Below are 6,993 nucleotides of genomic sequence, written 5' to 3'. Positions count from 1 at the left end.
TATTGATTATCAATAACTAAACAGTCACAATGAAGTTCATTGTGCCTGTGCCTTTGTCACCCACACAGAAATCACATGGACATTTCCATCATATCATAATCAGCCCACACACCTCAAAATATACTATTACTGCTTTCATATAAAGAAAGTGATTAGGTCCATTACTAGCTGTATTTATGATGTTAATAGTAGGCACCTGTTTTATAACGAGACACATTTTAAAATATGTTACTAACATGTTTCAGTATAATTGGTTTTCCTTGTAAGTCCATGTTCCTTGTTACCATACAGCATTTTCATTTAACTTCACTTGCCTGCCACCGTAGTATGCAGCACTGAAAACAGATACATGGAAAGGTAGGTGGATGGATAGATGGATGCCAAGTAGATAGATGGATGCCAAGTAGATAGATGGATGCCAAGTAGATAGATGGATGCCAAGAACACCTGTGAGAGGCTCAGAGACAGTATGCAGGACTGATGGGCTTTGGTTGCACAGCATGATTAATTTGTACCTCATGGGTGATTGATGACATTAACTGAAATATGTACAGAAACTTGAATTAGGGAAATAGGCTCTCTCTATATTCACAATATAAAAAATTAATAGTATAATATGACTGGTGAGTAATACTCTTCCAACGTGCTAAGATAAAACCATTGATAGAGACGAAGAAATGGTTCCTAGCATGAGGAACCTAAGGAGACCGGACACCTAAATGCAGTGTGAAATCTTGACTTGGAGCCCAGACCAAGAAAATGGTATTCGTGGGCCATGTAACACACTTTGGATCTGTTCTGTATTAGTAAATCGTACTTTATCATTGGTACCATCCTGCTTTGGAATCATTGCCCTATGATTTTACCACATGTGAACAGTGGTGGAAGTTGGGTGATATTCATAACAGGAATCCTTCCCACTGTTCTTGCAAAGTCTGGAATTAGTTAAACACTACCTTACAAGTTTGGCTAGCCCTTGAGTAATTTTCATTTAAAAGAGTCCTGGTGGTACAATGGTTCTAGGTGCTCAGTTGTTAACCGGAAGGTAGGTGGTTTGAACTTCCCTGGAGAAAACCCTAATAATCTGTTCCCATCCAGACTGCAGAGAGGAAATCCAATGACACAGTTGCACACTGCCACATGGGGTAGAATGTCTATCTTGTGACACTCAACAACAGCCCAAGGCTCATAAGCTGTCTTTGATTCATACTGTCACGCTACCAGGACCAGAGAGCCCAGCTGGGAAGTGGTGCGGCACTACTTTCCGAGAAGGGTTTAGGAGAGCCAGGGCCTGCCTTTGTCCTGGACGCCATCGGGGAAGAGCCAGGCTGGACATTTACCTGTCTCTCTCCCATTGCACCATCACGCTCCATTGTACTTTTGCTATTTCTTCATATTAAGCTAAAATTATCCCTCTGTGACCTCAAAACCTGCCTCCATTGAATGCACTGCTTAGTTGCTTCTCACTTCCCTGTTGTGTATGCTGGCCCCCATCACTCCCAGGTTTCATCTCCCTACTTCTCTGGCTGGGGTCTCTTGGTTTATTTTCTACTCTCCCTGTCTCACCCATGCATGATCCTTAGAGCCATCAGCTGTTCTGCAGAAGCACGCTCCATTAACAGCTACAAATGTCCCCAAACCACACCAGCTGCCCTGCGCGAGGTGCCCTTGGAGCGCAGAAATCAGGCATGCCAGCAGGAAGGGAGCAGCACAATCCCTTCTCCCAAGAGTGAGTTTGGCTCAGAGGAACTGCCTCAGGCCAGGAGAACATATCTGCCAGCCTCCCATTCAGATGCCAGGTTCAGAATTTCCTCCCATTAGAGCTTTTGAATTCTGGTGACTGGAGCGGTCAATCAGCAGACAATGAAATCAGTTGCCAGAAAATACAATTGGAACAGGCTGGATCTGAATGGAGAACAAAGCGCCTATTCATAGGCAGCATAAAATGCCTCCCTCTTTAGAAGAGAAGAAAAAGGGGATGGATAAAAGGACCAGGAGGGAGGGAGTAAGCAAATAAGCAAATCGTTTCTCATTAGAAGAGCATCTCTATTGCCGAAATGATGGAGAAACAAGAAGGGTGATGACAGACTGGTGGTCCAGGTCCTCACACACTACACGTGAATTGACTGAAAGCCAAGTTCAAATGGAATTGCGTTCGTAGCCTATTCCGATTCGTCTGAGATAGCAGCTCTCCATGAAAGAACTTTAAACTGAGTGCTTGTTTGTATGTTGCCTCCTTCTGCCTCCCAGGAAGGCGCTCATTTGGGAGAGACACGAAGCTGTAGTAATTGAGAGTCCTATATGTCCACTGTCAAAATGTTAATTTACACATGTCTAGTCAGTGATGTGACTCTCTTGTGTAATACCTTCTGAACCTGCATTCGTTCTGAACTTGGGATAGTTCCCAAAGTCCTTTCCACAGTCTACCAGACCTTCCGTGATCTGACCCCTGTTAACATCCCCTGCCTTATTTGGGGCCACTCTTCTGCCTGCTCACTGCATCTAACTATGCTGGTCTTCGCTCTATAGAACTATCCCTGCCTGGAAACAAAGGTCATTGACTACCTGTTGGCTTAATTCTCATAGTTGTGGTTTGAGTCTTGACATGAAAGGTCAGCACACTAGCTCACACATCCCCACAATGAATCTCCTGGTCTACCACTGGATTTGCCTATCCCAGTAATTCTCAAATACACTTGATTGTACACCATTGTATTAGGATTCCATAGTCCTGTGGATTCTGTCCAAAAGGTGGGAGGAGGAGAGAGTTAAATGAAATTCGGAGGCAGTTATATTGGTTGATTCCAACTCATGAGTTCATGTATTTCAGAGTGGAACTTGTTCCACGGGGCTGTCCATGGTGAGTTTTTTCACCAGGCCTTTCATCAGAAACACAACTGGGACTCCAACCTCCCGCAGAGCATGCTGTTTATACCCGCCTGTGGCTTGAGACGGGGGCAAATATATGGATCGAATAAAGGGGAAACCCCATTGCTATTCCACGTGCCAATTGAGAGAAGCAGAAGAAGAAACATGAGTTTAGAAGTCAAAGTGACTTGGCTCAGCCACCTGGTTTCTCCATTTGTAAGCAGTGTGATTGTGCCAACGTTGCTTTGTTCAATTTCCTCATCTATAAGAAACAGCAAAGGAAACCCCAGCTTATGTGATTGTTGTGATGCCTAGTGATAGGTTTATACCATTTTCTAAGGACACCACCCACAAGTCCTTGTAGAATCCCTGTGATGCGGTAGCCCATGGATTAGCTGTTGGCAGCGCAATGAGTCCTGAAGACACGTGTTGAAGCAAAGCCAGGGAAACAGTCCGTTAAGAAGCCAAAATCCCCATCAACACCATGTAGGCTATATAATTTATGGTTAAAAGACTCAATTCATGACTCCACAAATAAACAAGGGGGAGACATCTCAATGCTAACTAATTAATTTACCTTGATTGGCCCAGCATGTATCATTATCAAATGCTCAAGAAAGAAAACAGAGAATTATCTTGAAATGAACATGCAGGGTTTTCTGAGTGCCAAGTTGTGTGGTTTGTGTTAAAGTAAATGTCATTCCATTAGGCAACTCACAGCATTTCTTTGGACCTTTGTTTCTTCATATATGAAAGAATAGGAGTTGTAATTACTGTATTCTAAAAGCTATTCTAACGATGAGTCTAGAATTCTAGGGGCTGCTTTTCTTTGAAAAAGAATGCCCCTGACACCCTGTATGTAGTTAATTTCGTTAGGGATGTTTCAGGTATTGAGCCACATAGATTCACACATTTCTCTTTTAACTCACCTCCCGCTCTTTGACCTCACCTGGTGGTCAATTTCAGGCATTTACCGGTCAGCCACGCAGCGTGGATAGTGTGGTCTGAATCAGTGAAAGCAGGTCAAATTTAAGTCTTCAAAATATCACCAGGACTTTAGTTTCTCCGGAAAACAGCCTCTTCTGAAACTATATGCAGAAGGCTGATATTAGCATATAACTCCGAGGCACGTGTTCAGTCTCTGGTGGGAAATGGAAACTGACAGGCTAATAATCTATCGTTTATGGTTTTAGATCATCGTCATGGCACCAGAAAAACTCATTTTGATAAAACTTAGCCCACCCGTATGTGGGCTACGTGGAGATTCCAAGAATTATATTGTGTCTGGCTCCAGTGGTGCATGCCAAGGGCCTTCGTGCCTGGGAAAGGCTTACAGGGGGTTTATGGGTGCTTAAGTCTCCATCCCGGGTGCGAGACAAAGGGGATTCGCTATGCATGTTCCCTTATGCACATCAAAGGATGTGTTTATCTCTTTTCAAAAGAGAAGGTTGTTAACTGGGTGGTTTTGTTTCTTGTTGGTTTTTTTTTCCCCTGAAAGGTTTGAACTTGTATATGAAGCATTTGATCAAGCAGCCAAAAGGATTTGTGTCCTTTCTGGTAAAAAACAGAATTGTGTTCTATGTCCTAAAAAAGTTTCCATAGTCTTCTCTCAATGTAATTTTAAGTCAAGACCGTGACAACAGGAGAAAGCATGTTTGGGTCGCTAACACTCCACTGCTGCTTCTAGCAGTATATCCGCAATCATGCCTCAGATGTTTCTTGTGCATTTTTTCTTCAGTCACCCTGATACGAAGATGCTGCCCTGGTCATCTTACCACAAGCTAAAGCTATCACACCTCACAATGAAATAGTCTCTAACTCAAATATGGCAATCTTGGTTTACCCGTTTCACTGTCATGTATTCGTGTGTTTCAAAAGTTGCTTCTTAAACATGCAGGCTTCATTTCTTCGTTGTATGGGGGATTTTGTATTTTTTTATAATGATAACATTTACTGTACAATAACACATTTGGAATGACTCTAAAGCAAGGAAGAAAAAAAGATTCACTGGCATAAAGACTCTAAATATAGGTATAATCCCAGGCACCAATATATATTTAATTGTACTAAGTAATATGATTCACAATGAAAACTTTAAAGAGTACAGAAAAGTATAAAATAAAAACTAAAATTTTCTTTAGTTTTCTCCCTACTTTTCATCTCAATTTTCTAGTGATAACTACTGTAGTTTTAGAATTTGTGTTCTAAACAAATATAGGATTAAGTGTGTGTGTATATGTACATTCATATATACACATCTGTGTGTGTATGTGTATATACTACATATATCTTTATTGACAAGTGCTGACAACTATGCTAGAAGCCAACTATATAATTTTGGGAGGGGGTGGGGCGGGGGGCGGGGAGGGGAATCTAGAAATAAGATCCTGTCTTTTTTAGATCATGGGTGGCTATCTTCATAGTGGGAAAAAATACAATAGGAATGAAAGATAATAATAATTACACACTATTTAGTATTTACTAGGCCAGCGCCTCGCCTTAACCAAGCACATCACACATATTTCACCTTTGTAAACCTCACCGTAACCCAATGAGTTCCATTCAGATAATGAACTGAAACTTAGACCAAGATCAGACTATTGATTAGTGGTCAGTGTAATATTACAGATCAACAAGCTGAATGAACCATTGTACCTTGTTGTTGTTGTTGTTAGATTTTCAATCTGGAAATTAAGTCCTAAATGATTATGCCTTCCATAGAATGCTATGAGAAGAAGAAACCAGAAAATATATCTATATACAAGCCAGGGCGATGTGGAAGGGATATTGTGCCCATACAGATATTAATTAAATGGATTTCATTATTTTACCATAAAATGGTGCCACAAAGTTTCCATGCACCTGGGAAAAATCTGCATGGCAAATGACAATGTTCAGTAAGCGATGCTTGTGAACTTTGGGGATGCTCCTTTTATCACAGTTTTCTTCACCTCGGTTCATACACCCATTTCATGGTCGTACCGCATTTCATCACTTCTTGGATTGAGACAAGCCAGCAACCCCTGTTGCTGCCGTGTCTCTCTTTGTGGGCACTCAAAGTAGAAATCCTTCCTCCTTCCTTCCTGCTAGCTCCTTAGGTAATCTAGGCTCCGTCCCAATCAAAGAGTTGGTAGGGCTGCTGTCCCTCTGAAGGCTTTCGGGATAAAACCTTACTTGCCTCTTCCTCATTTCTTGTAAAAAATACTGCCGTCGAGGCCGTCCCAACTCTTAGTGCCGCTCTCTAGGGTTTCCAAGATGAGGAATCTTTATAGGAGTAGGCAGAATCGTCTTTCTCTCTTACAGCAGCCGGTGGGTTGGGACCACTAGCCTTGCTGTTAGCACCCAAGGGTTACCAGCCAAGAGTTCCCTGGTTTTGGGTCACTGTGGAAATCCTTGGCTAGATTGCAGCTATATGGCTGCTATCTCTGTCTCTCTCATACCATGACCTCAGCCCATGTCCTCTACTCTTCTTCTCGAAACAGCACAATGGCATTAGAGCAGCCCCGATGTAGCACCTGAGATCCTTAACTCACCGCATAGGTAACGATCCTGTTACCAAAGAAGGCCATAGTTTGAGAATCTAGGTGGACATAAATGTTGGTGGGATAAGATTCACTACAAAGAGTGAAATAAAATAACTGGCAAAAGTTGCGCTATTTTATTTTGCTAGTGTTTTCTTTTTGTGTGTCTGGTTTGTTCCAAAGGAAGGTGAGGGCAGGAGGGACAAGGCAGAAGCAATCCCAATGACATCATCGCTGGTTCTAGTGATTGTCAGCTCTTTTCTCAGTTAAATGTCTTTTTCATTTTTCAATATGCCAGAAAGCTTTGGGCTTTCATTTGGTAGTCATTTAAAAAGAGTGCGGTAGTTACATCACTTCATGTCAACTTGATAAATAAGTATAGGGTCTAGCCTGTCAATCAGGTCACTGCCTGATGATGCATCCCAGTGGGTGTGGCCTTCTCATGAAGATTCTCGAAATACCCTCTCTTTCTCCTGGGAGGCAGATCACACACCCTCTCTGCTTTACTTTTCTGCTGCTGAGACACTCAGAGAGCAGGAGGAGCCACATGGAGACCTGCACCAGTGCTGAGATGCTTACACCACCACTGGATTCACAAGACTTA

The sequence above is a fragment of the Echinops telfairi genome, unplaced genomic scaffold (assembly GCF_000313985.2).
Source record: "Echinops telfairi isolate 266 unplaced genomic scaffold, ASM31398v2 ScPeMD7_10;HRSCAF=50, whole genome shotgun sequence".
Taxonomy (NCBI): domain Eukaryota; kingdom Metazoa; phylum Chordata; class Mammalia; order Afrosoricida; family Tenrecidae; genus Echinops; species Echinops telfairi.
Note: the sequence above shows the minus strand (reverse complement) of the source record.